The following is a 23,904-nucleotide window of genomic DNA, read 5'->3' as shown; positions in this document are numbered from 1 at the left end:
TCAGATGTCTCAATCACATCATTTTAAAATAAGAGAAAGTTTAGGCTAAGAGAGAGCAAGGGATTTGTCTAAGATCAAGGGGCTGATCAGAGTTTCATGTAGAACCAAGACTTGTGATTCCAAATTCAGCAGCTTTGACCTCTGCTCTTTATGCCCTGGACTTACACAATACTCAGTGCCTGACACAGATACATTTTCACACTTCAGCCTTTCTGACTTACTCTGAACCAATCCTTTTGAAAGTTTTCTTTATTTATCATATCTGCTTTTCTTGCATTTTAAAAATAAACATTGTTGCAGTCAGAGATCCAAGATTCTGTTACTAAAGTACAACTGGAAAATCTTAAGTATATCACGTAGAATCTGAGAAATCACTAATAAGAATTATAGTAAAAATTTATGACATCAATATAACAATTTCATTATTTTTAGAAAGCAAGGTCCTTGTGTGTCTTTTTAAAATATGTTTATCTAACATGCATTTATTTGGCACCTTCTTAAGGTCTTCCAAGTATTCATGTGGAGTGCTAAAAATTTTACGAAAACGAACAACATTCATTATCTTCTGCCTTTATGAAGGCTCTTGCTGGTGGCCCCTTTCAGCCTTAAACCTCCGAAGTTTTGTTTTTTTGTTGTTGTTGTTGTTTTGTTTGTTTTTTTTTTTTTTTTTGAGACGGAGTCTCACTCTGTCGCCCAGGCTAGAGTGCCGTGGCGCAATCTTGGCTCACTACAAGCTCTGCCTCCCGGGTTCACGCCATTCTCCTGCCTCAGCCTCCCGAGTAGCTGGGATTACAGGCGCCAGCCACCACGCCTGGCTAATTTTTTGTATTTTTAGTAGAGACGGGGTTTCACCGTGTTAACCAGGATGGTCTCAATCTCCTGATCTTGTGATCCGCCTGCCTCGGCCTCCCAAAGTGCTGGGATTACAGGCGTGAGCCACCGCGCCCAGCCTAAACCTCCGAAGTTTTATAATAAAAAATATGTACCATAAAACCTAAAGTATAATAATAATAATAATAATAATAATAATAATAAAAGAAAAAATAATAATAATAATAAATAAAAATACAAAAAAAAGAAAAAAAAAAAACCTCAGATGTCAAGGGAGGCCACTGCTGAGAGAAGCAGATAACAAGGATCCAAGAATGAGGTAGTTGAGAGTAGGAGAATGGAGGAGGATGCTGGAGGTTTTGCAAGTACGTAGGTGACAGAAGTGAGGGGAAAAAGGTAGAAGCCAGGATTCAAGGAGCCCTGCAGATAATACTGGTTATGGAACATAATGTCATAAAAGACCATGTCTGATCATGGACTTCAGAGTCAAGCCATGGAAGTCCAGATCCCAAATTCCCCAGAACTAGTTAGAGAAGTTAACTTTCAACCATTCACCATTCTAAGCTCCTATCTCTTAATCTATAAAATGAGGATAAGCACACATACTTCCAAGGATATAATGCAATCGCAGCAAATTTAAAGAGACTGACACAAACTGACCAGGTATCACAAAATTCCCTCCTCTCTATGTAAGACAAAGCCTAGAAAGACAGACTGTTGCTCTGACCTTCTCTAGTCTATTTTGAGACCAGATGACCTTTTCCTCTTGACAAGGGAGTTTTGGAGATTGGAACCACAAAAGAATCAAATCCCATGGGCACAAGCTCCATTTGACTCTTACAAAACGATACATCCCTTCCCTTCTCATCCAGTGAACATGGTTTTATTCTTCCTATCCATACCTTACCTTGGGCAAAAGTGAAACAAACCCAGTTATCAAAATGTTCATGGGGTGAGGGTTGGGAAGGGGTGGGGGAACATCAGCCTCCTAGGGTTCTGGTCTGTTTGCACAGCTGCAGTCAATTAGGTAAAATTGTAATTGTTTTATACTTTTGCTCAATGCTTAATCCTGAAGAAAGAAGAATGGATGGTTGGTTTTCCTTTTTCATCTTGTTTTGTTTTTATTTCTTGTCATAATATTTAGATAGTATTTGTGTAAAGGAAGGCAATCATAATGAAATGGATAATCAAACAGAGGGCTCTAAGGCACATTTACAAAAGCCGTCACCTCAGAAATGCTTCATTTACCCAGACAGTAGGCAGCAGAGGGCATGGGAAAGTCTGTTTCTATGGACAGGGAAATGATTCATGTCAATCAGCTCGTGAGTCCCTCTTCCAAAACACTTTATATGTAAGACATAGCATAATAAATTGCCCCAATAAGCAAACAGTCAGGATGCATCACATACCTTGGAGGGGCTGAACCTATGCTAAGGACTGAAGGTGCTAACATGAGTGAGACACCAGCCTTAGAGCCAAGATGAGGGTGAGGCGAGCAAGGCACTTGCCTCCAGAGCAAAATTTTAAGAGATGTCAGCAAGATAAATAAGACTGTAATGCAATATTTTTAAAGAATCAAAATTAATGCCAAAAAAACCTATGGTGCACAAAATATCAAAACTTTTGTTTGCTTTTACCTTTGATTATTAATTAAATATGCATTTAGACTATGAAAAACTTTAAGAAAGTCACCAAAAGAGCAAAAAATAATAATGTTAACCTAATTGTAAAAGGAAGCTTACACTGAATGTAGAAAAAAAATTAGTAGCAAAAGCCATATGAAACAAAACAATTATGAAAATAACTTAATGTTTTAAATCTCTCCTTTTTTAATAGAAAACATTTTTGTTAAATATTTTTAATTTTTAAAAATAGACATTTAGGGATAATAGGTTTGCTTTAAAAAATGAGACTTATATTACCCTCTAAAATAGAATCCTTTGATTTGAAATTTGAGAATATGATTGAGAGTCAAAAAGTATTCATTTCCTTTGATCTAAAAATCATGCTTCAGGAAATCTGTCATAGATATAACCAAAATATAGAAACAGCATCATTTGTAACTTGAAAAATAAATTAAAACACCCCCAAATAGTCCATTATCCAATCATTAAAATTGATGTTGATAGAGACCAGGCAATGTTAAAAATAACTACTTAGTAAGCATAAATACATATATACCACAGTAACGACTACATAAAAATTGCATTTAAAAAGCTAAAAGTAAATACACTATAATTATAATAATAATTTCATTTTGGTGGTAGAAATCCGGTTTTCCTCCTTTGTTTCTTTTTTTATTCTTTATTTCCTTTCTTCCTTTTTGTTTTTAGGAATTGTATTATCTGTTGTATTTTACATTGTATATTGTATTGAACATTATCTATTATACTGTATCACTCAGGGTCCAGGCACAAAACAAACACGTGGCATACTCGAAGAAATAGCTCAAAATATTTAATTACTGGACTATTTTCAGAGCTGTGGCAGGGTTAAAGGAAGTAACAAGAGATGACAAAATACACCTTGGGGTCTAACAACAGCTGGGAGCTGTGGCTACTCCTAGGTCAGAAGTAGAGAAAGCAGTTTCTGGAACCAGGAGAGAACTGTAGTTATAGGTGGAAGCTGTCCAATAGGAAGAACCATCACGACAAAAACTGTAGTATGAGATGGGAATAAATATTCCAATCTTTCTCTCCTCTATCCTTCCAGTCTTCTACTAGGGTATTCCATTGGCTGAACTCAGCTGAACACTACAGGGTAAAGAAGCCCAGATGATGCTGTCAGTTGAAGTCAGTTTCCCGAAGCACAAAGCAGGTAAGGAGAAAGGTGAAAAGTGGATCTGGAGGAACAAACAGGATATACCCTGCAAAATCATTGATATTACTATTTCTAAAATAGAAAAAATACACAAATTTAAAAAGTGATGGCATTTGAAACTTACGTCTGTCATCAAATGTGAATAAAAATAATTCCTATATAATAATGTTACCGCGTAACCTTGAAAATCAAAAATGTCTATTAAATTTTTGTCCTTATTATTATTGTACACGTTTATTGTGATGACGGTGGTAGAGGTGATGGTGTTGGGGTGGCCATGGTGGTAGTGATAATGATGGTGGTGATGGTGATAATGGTATATAAAATGGTGATAGTTGTGATGATGGTAATGATGGTGGTGACGGTGATAATGGTATATATAATGGTGATAGTTGTTATGATGGCAGAGGGGGTGGTGGGAGGGATAATGATGGTGGTGATGGTGGTAATGGTATATATAATGCTGATAGTTGTGATGATTTTAGTGGGAGTGGTGTTAGTGGTGTTATGATGGTGGTGATGGTGATAATCTTATATATAATGGTGATAGTTGTGATGATGGTAGTGGGGGTGGTGGTAGTGATAATGATGGTGATGGTGATAATGGTATATATAATGGTGATAGTTGTGATGATGGTAGTGGGGGTGGTGTTAGTGATAATGATGGTGGTGATGGTGATAATGGTATATATAATGGTGATAGTTGTGATGATGGCAGAGGGGGTGGTGGTAGTGATAATGACGGTGGTGATGGTGGTAATGGTATATATAATGGTGATAGTTGTGATGATTTTAGTGGGAGTGGTGTTAGTGGTGTTATGATGGTGATGATGGTGATAATGTTATATATAATGGTGATAGTTGTGATGATGGTATTGGGGGTGGTGGTAGTGATAATGATGGTGATGGTGATAATGGTATATATAATGGTGATAGTTGTGCTGATGGTAGGGGGGGTGGTGGTAGTGATAATGATGGTGATGGTGATAATGGCATATATAATGGTGATAGTTGTGAGGATGGTAGTGGGGGTGGTGTTAGTGATAATGATGGTGGTGATGGTGATAATGGTATATATAATGGTGATAGTTGTGATGAAGGTAGTGGGGGAGGGGGTAGTGATAATGATGGTGGTGATGATGATAATGGTGTATATAATGGTGATAGTTCTGATGATGGTAGTGGGGGTGGTGTTAGTGATAATGATGGTGGTGATGGTGATAATGGTATACGTAATGGTGATAGTTGTGATGATGGTAGTGGGGGTGGTGGTAGTGATAATGATGGTGGTGATGGTGAATGGTGATAGCTGTGATGATGGTTGTGGGGGTGTCGGTAGTGGTGTTATGATGGTGGTGATGATGATAATGGTATACATAATGGTGATTGTTGTGATGATGGTACTGAGGGTGGAGTTAGTGATAATGATGGTGGTGATGGTGATAATGGTATATATAATGGAGACAGTTGTGATGATGGTAGTGGGGGTGGTGGTAGTGATAATGATGGTGGTGATGATGGTAATGGTATATATAATGGTGATAGTTGTGATGATGGTAGTGGGGGTGCTGTTAGTGATAATGATGGTGCTGATGGTGATAATGGTATATATAATGGTGATAGTTGTGATGAAGTTAGTGGGGGTGGGGGTAGTGATAATGATGGTGGTGATGGTGATAATGGTGTATATAATGGTGATAGTTGTGATGATGGTAGTGGGGGTGGTGTTAGTGATAATGATGGTGGTGATGGTGATAATGGTATATGTAATGGTGATAGTTGTGATGATGGTAGTGGGGGTGGTGGTAGAGATAATGATGGTGGTGATGGTGAATGGTGATAGCTGTGATGATGGTTGTGGGGGTGTCGGTAGTGGTGTTATGATGGTGGTGATGATGATAATGGCATACATAATGGTGATTGTTGTGATGATGGTACTGAGGGTGGAGTTAGTGATAATGATGGTGGTGATGGTGATAATGGTATATATAATGGAGATAGTTGTGATGATGGTAGTGGGGGTGGTGGTAGTGATAATGATGGTGGTGATGATGGTAATGGTATATATAATGGTGATAGTTGTGATGATGGTAGTGGGGGTGCTGTTAGTGATAATGATGGTGCTGATGGTGATAATGGTATATATAATGGTGATAGTTGTGATGAAGTTAGTGGGGGTGGGGGTAGTGATAATGATGGTGGTGATGGTGATAATGGTGTATATAATGGTGATAGTTGTGATGATGGTAGTGGGGGTGGTCTTAGTGATAATGATGGTGGTGATGGTAATAATGGTATATGTAATGGTGATAGTTGTGATGATGGTAGTGGGGGTGGTGGTAGTGATAATGATGGTGGTGATGGTGAATGGTGATAGCTGTGATGATGGTAGTGGGGGTGGCGGTAGTGGTGTTATGATGGTGGTGATGATGATAATGGTATACATAATGGTGATTGTTGTGATGATGGTACTGAGGGTGGAGATAGTGATAATGATGGTGGTGATGGTGATAATGGTATATATAATGGTGATAGTTGTGATGATGGTAGTTTCGGTGGTGTTAGTGGTGTAATGACGGTGGTGATGGTGATAATGGTATATATAATAGTGCTAGTTGTGATGATGGTAGTGGGGGTGGTGGTAGTGATAATGATGGTGGTGATGGTGATAATGGTATATATGATGGCGATAGTTGTGATGATGGTAGAGGGGGTGGTGGTACTGATAATGATGGTGGTGATGGTGATAATGGTATATATAATGGTGATAGTTGTGATGAAGGTAGTGGGGGTGGTGGTAGTGATAATGATGGTGGTGATGGTGATAATGGTATATGTAATGGTGATAGTTGTGATGATGGTAGTGGGGGTGGTGGTAGTGATAATGATGGTGGTGATGGTGAATGGTGATAGCTGTGATGATGGTTGTGGGGGTGTCGGTAGTGGTGTTATGATGGTGGTGATGATGATAATGGTATACATAATGGTGATTGTTGTGATGATGGTACTGAGGGTGGAGTTAGTGATAATGATGGTGGTGATGGTGATAATGGTATATATAATGGAGACAGTTGTGATGATGGTAGTGGGGGTGGTGGTAGTGATAATGATGGTGGTGATGATGGTAATGGTATATATAATGGTGATAGTTGTGATGATGGTAGTGGGGGTGCTGTTAGTGATAATGATGGTGCTGATGGTGATAATGGTATATATAATGGTGATAGTTGTGATGAAGTTAGTGGGGGTGGGGGTAGTGATAATGATGGTGGTGATGGTGATAATGGTATATATAATGGAGATAGTTGTGATGATGGTAGTGGGGGTGGTGGTAGTGATAATGATGGTGGTGATGATGGTAATGGTATATATAATGGTGATAGTTGTGATGATGGTAGTGGGGGTGCTGTTAGTGATAATGATGGTGCTGATGGTGATAATGGTATATATAATGGTGATAGTTGTGATGAAGTTAGTGGGGGTGGGGGTAGTGATAATGACGGTGGTGATGGTGATAATGGTGTATATAATGGTGATAGTTGTGATGATGGTAGTGGGGGTGGTGTTAGTGATAATGATGGTGGTGATGGTAATAATGGTAAATGTAATGGTGATAGTTGTGATGATGGTAGTGGGGGTGGTGGTAGTGATAATGATGGTGCTGATGGTGAATGGTGATAGCTGTGATGATGGTAGTGGGGGTGTCGGTAGTGGTGTTATGATGGTGGTGATGATGATAATGGTATACATAATGGTGATTGTTGTGATGATGGTACTGAGGGTGGAGTTAGTGATAATGATGGTGGTGATGGTGATAATGGTATATATAATGGTGACAGTTGTGATGATGGTAGTTTGGGTGGTGTTAGTGGTGTAATGACGGTTGTGATGGCGATAATGGTATATATAATAGTGATAGTTGTGATGATGGTAGTGGGGGTGGTGGTAGTGATAATGATGGTGGTGATGGTGATAATGGTATATATGATGGCGATAGTTGTGATGATGGTAGAGGGGGTGGTGGTAGTGATAATGATGGTGGTGATGGTGATAATGGTATATATAATGGTGATAGTTGTGATGATGGTAGTGGGGGTGCCTGTAGTGATAATGATGGTGGTGATGGTGATCATGGTATATATAATGGTGATAGTTGTGATGAAGGTAGTGGGGGTGGTGGTAGTGATAATGATGGTGGTGATGGTGATAATGGTATATGTAATGGTGATAGTTGTGATGATGGTAGTGGGGGTGGCGTTAGTGGTGTTAGGATGGTGGTGATGATGATAATGGTATACATAATGGTGATTGTTGTGATGATGGTACTGAGGGTGGAGTTAGTGATAATGATGGCAGTGATGGTGATAATGGTATATATAATGGTGATTGTTGTGATGATGGTAGTGGGGGTGGTGTTAGTGAAAATGATGGTGGTGATGGTGATAATGGTATATATAACGGTGATCATTGTGATGAGGATATTCGGGATTTTCGTAGTGATAATGATGGTGGTGATGGTGATAATGGTATATATAATGGTGATAGTTGTGATGATGGTAGTTTGGGTGGTGGTAGTGGTGTAATGACGATGTTGATGGTGATAATGGTATATATAATGGTGATAGTTGTGATGATGGTAGTTCGGGTGGTGGTAGTGATAATGATGGTGGTGATGGTGATAATGGTATATGTAATGGTGATAGTTGTGATGATGGTAGTGTGGGTGGTGGTACTGATAATGATGGTGCTGATGGTGATAATGGTATACATAATGGTGATACTTGTGATGATGGTAGAGAGGGTGGTGGTAGTGATAATGATGGTGGTGGTGGTGATAATGGTGTATATAATGCTGATAGTTGTGATGATGGTAATGACGGTGGTGATGGTGATTATGGTATATGTAATGGTGATATTTGTGATGATGGTATTGGGGGTGGTGGTAGTGGTTTCTTGACGGTGGTGGTGGTGATAATGGCATATATGATGGTGATAGTTGTGATAATGGTAGTGGGAGTGGTGGTAGTGGTGTACTGATGGTGGTGATGGTGATAATGGTATATATAATGGTGATAGTTGTGATGATGGTAGTGGGGGTGGTGGTAGTGATAATGATGGTGATGATGGTGATAATGGTATATGTAATGGGGATAGTTGTGATGATGGTAGTGGGGGTGGTGATAGTGATAATGATGGTGATGGTGATAATGGTATATATAATGGTGATAGTTGTGATGATGATAGTGGGGGCGGTGGTAGTGGTGTAATGATGGTGGTGATGGTGATAAAGGTATATATGATGGTGATAGTTGTGATGATGGTATTGGGGATGGTGGTAGTGATAATGATGGTGGTGGCAGTGCTAATGGTATATATAATGGTGATAGTGGTGATGATGGTAGTTTGGGTGGTGGTAGTGGTGTAATGACGGTGGTGATGCTGATAATGGTATATATAATAGTGATAGTTGTGATGATGGTAGTGGGGGTGGTGGTAGTGATAATGATGGTGGTGATCGTGATAATGGTATATATAATGGTGATAGTTGTGATGATGGTATTGGGGGTGGTGGTAGTGATAATGATGGTGGTGATGGTGATAATGGTATATATAATGGCGATAGTTGTGATGATTGTAGAGGGGGTGGTCGTAGTGATAATGATGGTGGTGACGGTGATAATGGTATATATAATCGTGATAGTTGTGATGATGGTAGTGGGGATGGTGGTAGTGATAATGATGGTGGTGATGGTGATAATGGTATATATAATGGTGATAGTTGTGATGATGGTAGTGGGGGTGGTGATAGTGGTATAATGATGGTGGTGATGGTGATAATGGCATATATAATGGTGACATTTCTGATGGCAGTGGTGGTGGTGGTAGTGATAATGATGGTGGTGATGGTGATAATGGTATATATAATTGTGATAGTTGTGACGATGGTAGAGGGAGTGGTGGTAGTGATAATGATGGTGGTGATGGTGGTAATGGTATATATAATGGTGATAGTTGTGATTTTAGTGGGAGTGGTTTTAGTGGTGTTATGATGGTGGTGATGGTGATAATCTTATATATAATGGTGATAGTTGTGATGATGGTAGTGGGGGTGGTGGTAGTGATAATGATGGTGATGGTGATAATGGTATATATAATGGTGATAGTTGTGATGATGGTAGTGGGGGTGGTGTTAGTGATAATGATGGTGGTGATGGTGATAATGGTATATATAATGGTGATGGTTGTGATGATGGCAGAGGGGGTGATGTTAGTGATAATGACGCTGGTGATGGTGGTAATGGTATATATAATGGTGATAGTTGTGATGATTTTAGTGGGAGTGGTGTTAGTGGTGTTATGATGGTGGTGATGATGATAACGTTATATATAATGGTGATAGTTGTGATGACGGTAGTTGGGGTGGTGGTAGTGATAATGATGGTGATAGTGATAATGGCATATATAATGGTGATAGTTGTGATGATGGTAGTGGGGGTGGTGTTAGTGATAATGATGGTGGTGATGGTGATAATGGTATATATAATGGTGACAGTTGTGATGAAGGTAGTGGGGTTGGGGGAAGTGATACTGATGGTGGTGATGATGATAATGGTGTATATAATGGTGATAGTTGTGATGATGATAATGGGGGTGGTGGTAGTGATAATGATGGTGGTGATGGTGATAATGCTATATGTAATGGTGATAGTTGTGATGATGGTAGTGGGGGTGGTGGTTGTGATAATGATGGTGGTGATGGTGATGATGGTATATACAATGGTGATAGCTGTGATGATGGTAGTGGGGGTGGTGGTAGTGGTGTTATGATGGTGGTGATGATGATAATGGTATACATAATGGTGATTGTTGTGATGATGGTAGTGAGGGTGGAGTTACTGATAATGATGGTGGTGATGGTGATAATGGTATATATAATGGTGATAGTTGTGATGATGGCAGTTTGGTTGGTGGTAGTGGTGTAATGACGGTGGTGATGGCGATAATGGTATATATAATAGTGATAGTTGTGATGATGGTAGTGGGGGTGGTGGTAGTGATAATGATGGTGGTGATGGTGATAATGTTATATATAATGGCGATAGTTGTGATGATGGTAGAGGGGGTGTTGGTAATGATAATGATGGTGATGATGGTGATAATGGTATATATAATGGTGATAGTTGTGATGATGGTAGTGGGGGTGCTGGTAGTGATAATGATGGTGGTGACGGTGATAATGGTATATATAATGGTAATAGTTGTGATGAAGGTAGTGGGGGTGGGGGTAGTGATAATGATGGTGATGATGGTGATAATGGTATATATAATGGTGATAGTTGTGATGATGGTAGTGGGGGTGGCGGTAGTGGTGTTATGATGGTGGTGATGATGATAATGGTATACATAATGCTGATTGTTGTGGTGATGGTAGTGGGGGTGGTGTTAGTGATAATGATGGTGGTGATGGGGATAATGGCATATATAACGCTGATCGTTGTCATGAGGATATTCGGGATTTTCGTAGTGATAATGATGGTGGTGATGGTGATAATGGTATATATAATGGTGAAAGTTGTGATGATGGTAGTTTGGGTGGTGGTGGTGGTGTAATGACGATGGTGATGCTGATAATGTTATATATAATGGTGATAGTTGTGATGATGGTAGCTCGGGTGGTGGTAGTGATTATGATGGTGGTGATGGTGGTAATGGTATATGTAATGGTCATAGTTGTGATGATGGTAGTGTGGGTGGTGGTAGTGATAATGATGGTGCTGATGGTGATAACGGTATATATGATGGTGACACTTGTGATGATGGTAGAGGGGGTGGTGGTAGTGATAATGATGGTGGTGGTGGTGATAATGGTGTATATAATGGTGATAGTTGTGATGATGTTAATGATGGTGGTGATGATGATTATGGTATACGTAATGGTGATATTTGTGATGATGGTATTGGGGGTGGTGGTAGTGGTTTCTTGACGGTGGTGATGGTGATAATGGCATATATGATGGTGATAGTTCTGACAATGGTAGTGGGAGTGGTGGTAGTGGTGTACTGATGGTGGTGATGGTGATAATGGTATATATAATGGTGATAGTTGTGATGATGTTAGTGTGGGTGGTGGTAGTGATAATGATGGTGGTGATGGTGATAATGATATATATAATGGGGATAGTTGTGATGATGGTAGTGGGGGTGGTGATAGTGATAATGATGGTGGTGATGGTGATAATGGTATATATAATGCTGATAGTTGTGATGATGGTAGTGGGGATGGTGTTAGTGATAATGACGGTGGTGGTGGTGATAATGGTATATATAATGGTGATAGTTGTGATGATGATAGTGGGGGCGGTGGTAGTGGTGTAACGACGGTGGTGATGGTGATAAAGGTATATATGATGGTGATAGTTGTGATGATGGTATTGGGGATGGTGGTAGTGATAATGATGGTGGTGACAGTGATAATGGCATATATAATGGTGATAGTTGTGATGATGATAGTTTGGGTGCTGGTAGTGGTGTAATGACGGTGGTGATGGTGATAATGGTATATATAATAGTGATAGTTGTGATGATGGTAGTGGAGGTGGTGGTAGTGATAATGATGGTGGTGATGGTGATAATGGTATATATAATGGCGATAGTTGTGATGATTGTACAGGGGGTGGTGGTAGTGATAATGATGGTGGTGATGGTGATCATGGTATATATAATGGTGATAGTTGTGATGATGGTAGTGGGGATGGTGGTAGTGATACTGATGGTGGTGATGGTGATAATGGTATACATAATGGTGATAGTTGTGATGATGATAGTGGGGGGTGCTGGTAGTGATAATGATGGTGGTGATGGTGATAATGGTATATATAATAGCGATAGTTGTGATGATGGTAGTGGGGGTGGTGGTAGTGGTGTAATGATGGTGGTGATGGTGATAATGGCATATATAATGGTGACATTTCTGATGGTAGTGGCGGTGGTGTTAGTGATAATGATGGTGGTGATGGTGATAATGGTATATGTAATGGTGATAGTTGTGATGATGGTAGTGTGGGTGGTGGTAGTGATAATGATGGTGCTGATGGTGATAACGGTATATATGATGGTGACACTTGTGATGATGGTGGAGGGGTCGGTGGTAGTGATAATGATGGTGGTGGTGGTGATAATCGTGTATATAATGGTTATAGTTGTGATGATGGTAATGATGGTGGTGATGATGATTATGGTATACGTAATGGTGATATTTGTGATGATGGTATTGGGGGTGGTGGTAGTGGTTTCTTGACGGTGTTGATGGTGATAATGGCATATATGATGGTGATAGTTGTGACAATGGTAGTGGGAGTGGTGGTAGTGGTGTACTGATGGTGGTGATGGTGATAATGGTATATATAATGGTGATAGTTGTGATGATGGTAGTGTGGGTGGTGGTATTGATAATGATGGTGGTGATGGTGATAATGATATATATAATGGGGATAGTTGTGATGATGGTAGTGGGGGTGGTGATAGTGATAATGATGGTGGTGATGGTGATAATGGTATATATAATGCTGATAGTTGTGATGATGGTAGTGGGGGTGGTGTTAGTGATAATGACGGTGGTGGTGGTGATAATGGTACATATAATGGTGATAGTTGTGATGATGATAGTGGGGTCGGTGGTAGTGGCGTAACGACGGTGGTGATGGTGGTAAAGGTATATATGATGGTGATAGTTGTGATGATGGTATTGGGGATGGTGGTAGTGATAATGATGGTGGTGACAGTGATAATGGCATATTTAATGGTGATAGTTGTGATGATGGTAGTTTGGGTGGTGGTAGTGGTGTAATGACGGTGGTGATGGTGATAATGGTATATATAATAGTGATAGTTGTGATGATGGTAGTGTGGGTGGTGGTAGTGATAATGATGGTGCTGATGGTGATAACGGTATATATGATGGTGACACTTGTGATGATGGTGGAGGGGTTGGTGGTAGTGATAATGATGGTGGTGGTGGTGATAATCGTGTATATAATGGTTATAGTTGTGATGATGGTAATGATGGTGGTGATGATGATTATGGTATACGTAATGGTGATATTTGTGATGATGGTATTGGGGGTGGTGGTAGTGGTTTCTTGACGGTGTTGATGGTGATAATGGCATATATGATGGTGATAGTTGTGACAATGGTAGTGGGAGTGGTGGTAGTGGTGTACTGATGGTGGTGATGGTGATAATGGTATATATAATGGTGATAGTTGTGATGATGGTAGTGTGGGTGGTGGTATTGATAATGATGGTGGTGATGGTGATAATGATATATATAATGGGGATAGTTGTGATGATGGTAGTGGGGGTGGTGATAGTGATAATGATGGTGGTGATGGTGATAATGGTATATATAATGCTGATAGTTGTGATGATGGTAGTGGGGGTGGTGTTAGTGATAATGACGGTGGTGGTGGTGATAATGGTACATATAATGGTGATAGTTGTGATGATGATGGTGGGGGCGGTGGTAGTGGCGTAACGACGGTGGTGATGGTGGTAAAGGTATATATGATGGTGATAGTTGTGATGATGGTATTGGGGATGGTGGTAGTGATAATGATGGTGGTGACAGTGATAATGGCATATTTAATGGTGATAGTTGTGATGATGGTAGTTTGGGTGGTGGTAGTGGTGTAATGACGGTGGTGATGGTGATAATGGTATATATAATAGTGATAGTTGTGATGATGGTAGTGGGGGTGGTGGTAGTGATAATGATGGAGGTGATGGTGATAATGGTATATATAATGGCGATAGTTGTGATGATTGTACTGGGGGTGGTCGTAGTGATAATGATGGTGGTGATGGTGATAATGGTATATATAATGGTGATAGTTGTGATGATGGTAGTGGGGATGGTGGTAGTGATACTGATGGTGGTGATGGTGATAATGGTATACATAATGGTGATAGTTGTGATGATGGTAGTGGGGGTTGCTGGTAGTGATAATGATGGTGGTGATGGTGATCATGGTATATATAATAGCGATAGTTGTGATGATGGTAGTGGCGGTGGTGGTAGTGGTGTAATGATGGTGGTGATGGTGATAATGGCATATATAATGGTGACATTTCTGATGGTAGTGGCGGTGGTGTTAGTGATAATGAAGGTGGTGATGGTGATAATGGTATAATGGTGATAGTTGTGATGATGATAGTGTGAGTGGTGGTAGTCGTGTAATGATGGTGGTGATGGTGATAATGTTATATATACTGGTGATAGTTGCGATCATGGTAGTGTGGGTAGTAGTAGTGATAATGATGGTGGTGATGGTGATAATGGTATGTTTAATTGTGATAGTTGTGATGATGGTAGTGGGGATGGTGGTAGTGATAATGATGGTGGTGATGGTGATAATGGTATATATAATGGTTATAGTTGTGATGATGGTAGTGGGGGTGGTGGTATTGATAATGATGGTGGTGATGGTGATAATGGTATATATAATGGTGATAGTTGTGCTAATGTTACTGGGGGTGGTGGTAGTGATAATGATGGTGGTGATGGTGATAACGGTATATATAATGGTGATAGCTGTGATGATGGTAGTGGGGGAGGTGTTAGTGATAATGATGGTGGTGATCGTGATAATGGCATATATAATGGTGATATTTGTGATGATGGTAATGATGGTGGTGATGGTGATAACGGCATATATAATGGTGATACTTGTGATGTTGGTAGTGGGCGTGGCAGTAGTGATAATGATGGTGGTGATGGTGATAATGGTATATATAATGGTGATAGTTTTGATGATGGTAGTGGGGGTGGTGGTAGTGATAATGATGGTGGTGATGGTCATAATGGTCTATATAATGGTGATAGTTGTGATGATGGTAGTGGGGGCGGTGGTAGTGGTGTAATGACGGTGGTGATGGTGATAATGGTATATATAATGGTGATAGTTGTGATGATGGTATTGGTGGTGGTGGTAGTGATAATGATGGTGGTGATGGTGATAATGGTATATATAATGGTGATAGTTGTGATGATGATAGTTTGGGTGGTGGTAGTGGTGTAATGATGGTGGTGATGGTGATAATTGTATATATAATGGTGATAGTTGTGATGATGGTAGTGGGGCTGGTGGTAGTGATAATAATGGTGGTGATGGTGATAATGGTATATATCATGGTGATAGTTGTGATGATGGTAGTGGGGGTGGTCGTAGTGATAATGATGGTGGTGATGGTGATAATGGCATATATAATGGTGATAGTTGTGATAATGATAATGATGGTGGTGATGGTGATAACGGCATATATAATGGTGATACTTGTGATGATGGTAGTGGGGGTGGCAGTAGTGATAATGATGGTGGTGATGGTGATAATGGTATATATAATGGTGATAGTTTTGATGATGGTAGTGGGGGTGGTGGTAGTGATAATGATGGTGGTGATGGTCATAATGGTATATATAATGGTGATAGTTGTGATGATGGTAGTGGGGGCGGTGGTAGTGGTGTAATGACGGTGGTGATGGTGATAATGGTATATATAATGGTGATAGTTGTGATGATGGTATTGGGGGTAGTGGTAGTGATAATGATGGTGGTGATGGTAATAATGGTATATATAATGGTGATAGTTGTGATGATGGTAGTTTGGGTGGTGGTAGTGGTGTAATGATGGTGATGATGGTGATAATTGTATATATAATGGTGATAGTTGTGATGATGGTAGTGGGGCTGGTGGTAGTGATAATGACGGTGGTGATGGTGATAACGGTATATATAATGGGGATAGTTGTGATGATGGTAGTGGGGGTCCTGGTAGTGATAATGATGGTGTTGATGGTGATCATGGTATACGTAATGGTGATAGTTGTGATGATGGTAGTGGGGGTGGTGGTAGTGATAATGATGCTGGTGATGGTGATAATGGCATATATAATGGGGATAGTTGTGATGATTGAAGTGGGGGTGGTGATAGTGATAATGATGGTGGTGATGGTGATAATGGTATAAATAATGCTGATAGTTGTGAGGATGGTAGTGGACGTGGTGTTAGTGATAATGACGGTGGTGATGGTGATAATGGTATATATAATGGTGATAGTTGTGAGGATGATAGTGGGGGCGGTGGTAGTGGCGTAACGACGGTGGTGATGGTGATAAAGTTATATATGATGGTGATAGTTGTGATGATGGTATTGGGGATGGTGGTAGTGATAATGATGGTGGTGACGGTGATAATGGTATATATAATGGTGATAGTTGTGATGATGGTAGTTTGGGTGGTGGTAGTCGTGTAATGACGGTGGTGATGGTGATAATGTTATATATAATAGTGATAGTTGTGATGATGGTAGTGGGGGTGGTGGTAGTGATAATGATGGTGGTGATGGTGATAATGGTATATATAATGGTGATAGTTGTGATGATGGTAGTGGGGGTGGTGGTAGTGATAATGATGGTGGTGATGGTGATAATGATATATATAATGGCGATAGTTGTGATAATTGTAGAGGGGGTGGTCGTAGTGATAATGATGGTGATGGTGATAATGGTATATATAATGGTGATAGTTGTGATCATGTTAGTGGGGATGGTGGTAGTCATAATGATGGTGGTGATGGTGATAATGGTATATATAATGGTGGTAGTTGTGATGATGGTAGTGGGGGGTGGTGGTAGTGATAATGATGGTGGTGATGGTGATAATGGTATATATAATAGCGATAGTTGTGATGATGGTAGTGGGGGTGGTGGTAGTCGTGTAATGATGGTGGTGATGGTGATAATGGCATATATAATGGTGACATTTCTGATGGTAGTGGCGGTGGTGGTAGTGATAATGATGGTGGTGATGGTGATAATGGTATATATAATTGTGATAGCTGTGATGATGATAGTGGGGGTGGTGGTAGTCGTGTAATGATGGTGGTGATGGTGATAATGTTATATATACTGGTGATAGTTGCGATGATGGTAGTGTGGGTAGTAGTAGTGATAATGATGGTGGTGATGGTGATAATGGTATGTTTAATGGTGATAGTTGTGATGATGGTAGTGGGGCTGGTGGTAGTGATAATGATGGTGGTGATGGTGATAATGGTATGTTTAATGGTGATAGTTGTGATGATGGTAATGGGGCTGGTGGTAGTGATAATGATGGTGGTAATGGTGATAATGGTATATATAATGGTGATAGTTGTGATGATGGTAGTGGGGGTCCTGGTAGTGATCATGATGGTGTTGATGGTGATCATGGTATACATAATGGTGATAGTTGTGATGATGGTAGTGGGGTTGGTGGTAGTGATAATGATGGTGGTGATGGTGATAATTGTATATATAATGGTGATAGTTGTGATGATGGTAGTGGTGGTGGTGGTAGTGATAATGATGGTGGTGATGGTGATAATTGTATATATAATGGTGATAGTTGTGATGATGGTATTGGGGATGGTGGTAGTGATAATGATGGTGGTGATGGTGATAATGGTATATATAATGGTGATAGTTGTGATGATGGTAGTTGGGTGGTATTAGTGATAATGATGGTGGTGATGGTGATAATGGTATATATAATGGTGATAATTGTGATGACGGTAGTGGGGTTGGTGGTAGTGGTCTTATGATGGTGGTGATGGTGATAATCGTGTATATAATGGTGATTCTTGTGATGATGGTAGTGGGGGTGGTGTTATTGATAATGATGGTGGTGATGGTGATAATGGTATATATAATGGTGATAGTTGTGATGATGTTAGTGGGGGTGGTGTTAGTGATAATGATGGTGGTGATGGTGATAATGGTATATATAATGGTGATAGTTGTGATGATGATAGTGGGGGTGGTGGTAGTGGTGTAATGATGGTGGTGTTGGTGATAATGGTATATATACTGGTGATAGTTGTGATGATGATAGTGGGGGTGGTGTTAGTGATAATGACGGTGGTGATGGTGATAATGGCATATATTATTGTGATAGTTGTGATGATGTTTGTGGGGGTGTTCGTAGTGATAATGATGGTGGTGATGGTGATAATGGTATATATAATGGTGATAGTTGTGATGATGATAGTGAGGGTGTTGGTAGTGGTGTAATGATGGTGGTGATGGTGATAATGCTATATATACTGGTGATAGTTGTGATGATGGTAGTGGGGGTGGTGTTAGTGATAATGACGGTGGTGATGGTGATAATGGCATATATAATTGTGATAGTTGTGATGATGGTAGTGGGGGTGGTCGTAGTGATAATGATGGTGGTGATGGTGATAATGGTATATTTAATGGTGATAGTTGTGATGATGGTAGTGGGGGTGTTGTTAGTGGTGTCTTGACGGTGGTGATGGTGATAATGGCATATATAATGGTGATAGTTGTGATGATGGTAATGGGGGTGGTGGTAGTGATAATGATGGTGGTGATGTTGATAATGGCATATATAATGGTGATAGTTGTGATGATGGTAGTGGGGGTGGCGGTAGTGATAATGATTGTGGTGATGGTGATAATGGTATATATAATGGTGATAGTTGTGATGATGGTAGTGGGGGTGGTGGTAGTGATAATGATGGTGGTGATGGTGATAATGGTATACATAATGGTGGTAGTTGTGATGATGGTAGTGGGGGTGGTGGTAGTGATAATGATGGTGGTGATGGTGATAATGGTATATATAATGATGATAGTTGTGATGATGGTAGTGGGGGGGGTGGTAGTGTTGTAATGATGGTGGTGTTGGTGTATATGTTGGTGATGGTTGTGAGGGTGACAATGATGGTGGTGATGGTGATAGCAATAGTGATGGTGATAGTGGTGTTAGTAGTTGTGTTATTGATGTGCTATTCTTTTACAGAATCTTTGAGTTTCATGTGATATCTGATGTTATCTTTAAGTGATATATGTCTCTATTCAAAGTAAGTAATGCCATTAAACACATACACCTCTCCTATGAGATGAGGGATGATCAGTTGGTAAAATATGGCTCCTTCAGGGCCCATCTCTATGAAAGATCTTTAATCCATAGAAAAATTTAACTCAACCCAGGGTACATTCACTGAATAACTACTATGTGAGGACTTCAGAATGAATGGAATTGCCTATCTTCATAGACAGTCTTTGCGGCCTGAGAACAAGGACAGGAGTCAAACATACAATACTATAAACATGGCATCCTACACTGTGATTATCTTCCTCACAGAGTACCTAGCAGAGTGCCTAGCACATGTAACCTTGAAAAGTATGTATTTAAGAAATGCATGAAGGCTGTAAGAATTATTATGGAAGTCCAAATCAGCTTGATTTTATAGAGAAGATGATATTGAGCACTTAACTAATCTAACTACTTCACATCTTTTAACACAGTAAGGATTCTCAAAAGTCCTATGAAATAGACATAAATATTATTCCCACTTTACAGATACGGCAACTGAGACAATGACTAAGCAAATACCTCTAAGTTGTACAGCTAGCAAGTGAATAACTTGGAATTCACCTCCACCATCATCATCACCATGAACATGTATATAATAATTATAATAATAATGACTATCTCCAGGTAATCCCAGTTCTAGAGCATGGGCTTTTACACTTCATTTCCTCCAAGAAGGCTTTATGGTGGAGGAGGTTTAATTTGAATTGAGCCTAGAGGAATGGGCAGTAACACAAAAACCCTGGGGAAGGCCATTCAAGGGCAAGGAAACAGCAATAAGCAAAGGCCCACAGAAAAACCATGGAAGTAGCTTGTATGACATTCTGAGAAATGCCTTTCAGGGAGGATGACTGGGAAGATGATCTGGACATCAGGTTGCAGATGGAGTGGAGGGAATCATGCTTGGAACAATGAAATAAACAGAAATCAAGCTGTAATAAATTACTTTATGTTCCTTTTTTTCTTTCCTGTTTTTTTTTTTGTTTTTTTTTTTTTTTTTGAGATGGAGTCTCGCCCTGTCACCCAGGCTGGAGTGCAATGGCGCAATCTCGGCTCACTGCAACCTCCACCTCCTGGGTTCCAGCGACTCTCCTGCCTCAGCCTCCTGAGTATCTGGGATTACAGGTGCATGCCTCCATGCCCAGTTAATTTTTGTATTTTTAGTAGAGATGGGGTTTCACCATGTTAGCCAAGCTGGTCTCAAACTCCTGACCTCGTGATCCACCCGCCTCGGCCTCCCAAAGAGCTGGGATTACAGATGTGACCCACCGCACCCGGCCAATTACCTTATGTTCTTTAGGGTCTTTGATGGATGTTCTGTTTGCTTCAGAGGGACTCCTATTCTGGATTACCTTCAAAGGTGAGCAAATAATGGTGGGGGCGCGGGGAGTGGTGCGGGGAGGACACAACTCTTCAGATTTGATGCTGTTTTCTCACAAGCCTGATCAGTGATCTCAGCAATCAAGATGCAGAAATAAGTCACAGCGATAGCACTGTCCTATACATGGGAGGCAGTGTCGTTGTGGGCAAAGGAAGTCTTGCACTAGGGAGCAAGAAGGACCAACATGGGAGGGCCCTCTCAAGCCCAGGTGGGAATTCAGCCCAGAGGCCTGGTGCAGCTTCACAGGAGAGCACAATGGGGCTCCAGCACAGGGCAAGTCTGGGAAATCTCTCTGCAGTTTCCTGTTCCCCAGCTGTATTTTATTGGCCAAGCCCACCTGCCCCAGCCCTCCCCTTTTCTAATACACCAAAAAGTCACAGCAGCACCTCTGATTGTTTCTGCTACATTAAAACTGGCTGGAAAATGTGAAAATTCCCTCTATCTCAGGACAGCAAGATGAATGAGTACAGGGAAGTTATTTTTAAATCTCCTCAAAATAAAAACAATGTCAGAGGTGGTCAGGAGGATGAAAGAAAAGTAAATAAATAAATATCCCAGGCAAGGAAAGGCATGAGAAGAAAATACTATGTGTTTTTATTTGGCTTGGTTTCTTTCAAATAAAAATGTTGTTTGGCAAATATTCTGAGTGAGAATTTCTTTTCTGGCAGTGAGTTGGCTGTGTTGAGGCTCTCTTTGCAGATCACCAGAGCACTTCAAACCTGGCACAAGATGTGAAGTGTGGTTACCTGCATTAAGCCTCACTGTCAGCCTAGGCCAGGCATGTGGTTTGAATTCCTCCCTAACTTCCCTTGACTAGTCCATTTATCTTCTTTGACAGGTAGTCCTGAGACTCTGTTCTAGCTCAGCCAAATTGTTTCACTGTATGCTTGCCTCAGTTTCCTTGTATATAAAATGGGGCTACAATGGCTTGCTCAGCAGCTCTCACCAAAGTGAAGGAAGCAGGCCTCCCCTAGAGGGTGGGAGGCCAGAGAGTGCAGGGATGGACAACTTACAGGTGCATGGGCAGGAGGTGGGCATTTTCAGATGGAGCGTTTTAGGTGCTCATAGGTGGGCCAATTAGCACCTTACAGTTACTGTTAGGTGAGGGAAAGGTGAGAATAAAAGGATATTCACAACCTATAAAAATATAGGCTGGGCACGGTGGCTCACGCCTGTAATCCTAGCACTTTGGGAGGCCAAGGCAGGTGGATCACTGGAGGTCAGGAGTTTGAGACCAGCTTGGCCAATATGGTGAAACCCCATTTCTACTAAAAATACAAAAATTATCCGGGCATGGTGGTGGGCGCCTGTAGTTCCAGATACTCAGGAAGCTGAGGCAGAAGAATCGCTTGAATCCAGAAAGTGGAGGTTCCAGTGACCCGAGATCACGCCATTGCACTCCAGCCTGGGCAACAGAGTAAAAGTCTGCCCATATACAGAAAGTATATATATATATATATTATATATATCTCATATATATATAATATATATATCTCATACATATGAGATATATATATCATATATATGTGTGATATATATGATATATTCATATATGACCTATCTATAGGAGAAAAAAACAAAAACTAAATATATATTTTAATTACCTCTACTAGGGAGAAACACACTAAATACAAATAAGGGGTCCATTCAATAGCAGTGGTGTGATAGTCATGCTTGAAGAATTTTATTTTTATCCATTGCTTTATTTAATTTTTTAATAAATACTTAGTAAATGTCTCCTGTACTCTCAGGCACTAACTTAGTACTATATATATATATACATATATGTACACATATATGTATATATATAGAGTACTAAGTTAGTACTCTATATATATGTGTATATATATATATGTGTGTGTGTATATATATATAGTATATATATATATGAAAAAAAAAAACAATGACTGATGCATCTCTCTCCCAATGGGTCTTACATTCCAGGGAAGAAGACAGACTTTAAGCAAAAATAAATAGATAAGTAAATAAAAATTCTGATAGATACTATAAAGAAAAAAATAAACTCCTCTGAAGAAAATCTCACGGGTCCAGTAAAGCCCACTTGTGATTGTGGCATTTGAGCTAAGATCTGAAGATAGCAGGAGCTAGCTATGTGAAGAGTGGGACAGAGAACATTCTAGGCAGAAGAAATGTGATGTACAAATGCACTTGACAAAGAAGATGCCAATGCGTTTGGAGGTCAGGGAGCTGAGGTCCAAGATACAGCTGGATAGGCAGGAAGGAACCAGATCATGCAGGGATCTGTAGGGGATGTTAAGATCTGTGGATTTTATTTTAGCTGTAATGGGGATTTGCAGAAGAGTTTTAAGCAGGGAAAAAAGAGAGAGTTTTAGGAGAGTTAAAATAGTGGGGCCAGCCAGGAGCTCTCTGAAGAGACACAAGGTTGACGTGAACTAAATGGCCACAGTGGAAAGAGTTGGAGGCTTCAATTTGTATTTAGGGGTAAAATGCAAAGAACCTGATGACTCATTGCATGAGTAGTAGCAAGGTTGGAAAGGTGGCAGGAAAAGCTCCCAGAGCCCCAGTTTGAGCACTTGCATGGAAGAATGGTATTTACTGTGAACGAGTAAGCTGCTTTGAGGAGCTCACAGTCCAACCTTCAGAAAAGACTATTTGCCATGCAGATGCATATGTGCCATGCTTGAGGAATATGCAAAGCATTACATGAGTAGAAAGGAAGGAGACTATGAACCAGCATGCAGTTAGAAGAGGAGGCATCATACAAGGGGCACCCCTGGAGCTGTCACCTGAAAGACAGAGTGTTTAACAGATGGAAGGTAGAAGGTAAGTATTTCAGGAAGAGGAACAGCATTTAAAAAATATATAAGAAAATTCCTGGCTGGGCGCAGTGGCTCACACCTGTAATTCCAGCACTTTGGGAGGGCAAAGGGTGGGGGGGGGGTGAATCG

The 23,904-nt window shown here is 40.4% G+C and overlaps 1 long non-coding RNA gene across 1 annotated transcript in view; it reads right to left on the bottom strand.

Moving 5' to 3' along the window:
• Positions 1–3,272: 3,272 nt before the first annotated feature.
• Positions 3,273–23,904, bottom strand: part of LOC134738612 (uncharacterized) — a 47,168-nt gene continuing 26,536 nt past the window's right edge. The window contains exon 3 of the long non-coding RNA XR_010124475.1: positions 3,273–3,673. This is a non-coding gene — a long non-coding RNA (uncharacterized LOC134738612). The remainder of the gene's footprint in view (positions 3,674–23,904) is intronic.

Source organism: Pongo pygmaeus, chromosome 1 (assembly GCF_028885625.2).
Source record: "Pongo pygmaeus isolate AG05252 chromosome 1, NHGRI_mPonPyg2-v2.0_pri, whole genome shotgun sequence".
NCBI lineage: Eukaryota > Metazoa > Chordata > Mammalia > Primates > Hominidae > Pongo > Pongo pygmaeus.
Note: the sequence above shows the minus strand (reverse complement) of the source record. Positions and strands in the feature narration are given on the sequence as shown.